This window comes from Octopus bimaculoides, chromosome 1 (assembly GCF_001194135.2).
Source record: "Octopus bimaculoides isolate UCB-OBI-ISO-001 chromosome 1, ASM119413v2, whole genome shotgun sequence".
NCBI lineage: Eukaryota > Metazoa > Mollusca > Cephalopoda > Octopoda > Octopodidae > Octopus > Octopus bimaculoides.
In genome coordinates, this window is record NC_068981.1 from 158,487,642 (window position 1) to 158,487,848 (window position 207).

Sequence of the window (207 nt, forward strand, 5' to 3'; positions counted from 1 at the left end):
GAAATCAACCAAAGGCAGATCAGGTTAATACTATCTCCTAGCGTACATTTAAGTATTTGGACTCACGTGGACCGGTTTCTGCACTGGCAAAAATAGCCTCGGCTTCTTCAGCACGCGGTACCATGATGGAGACCCCCAGCCTATCGTTTTGAAGTCTATATATGCATACATACATACATACATACATACATACAAACATACATACAT

At 41.5% G+C, this 207-nt stretch overlaps 1 protein-coding gene across 1 annotated transcript in view; it reads left to right on the forward strand.

The window, feature by feature from the left end:
- Window positions 1–207, forward strand: part of LOC106881001 (dynein axonemal heavy chain 3) — a 174,058-nt gene that overhangs the window by 47,610 nt on the left and 126,241 nt on the right. The window lies entirely within an intron of this gene.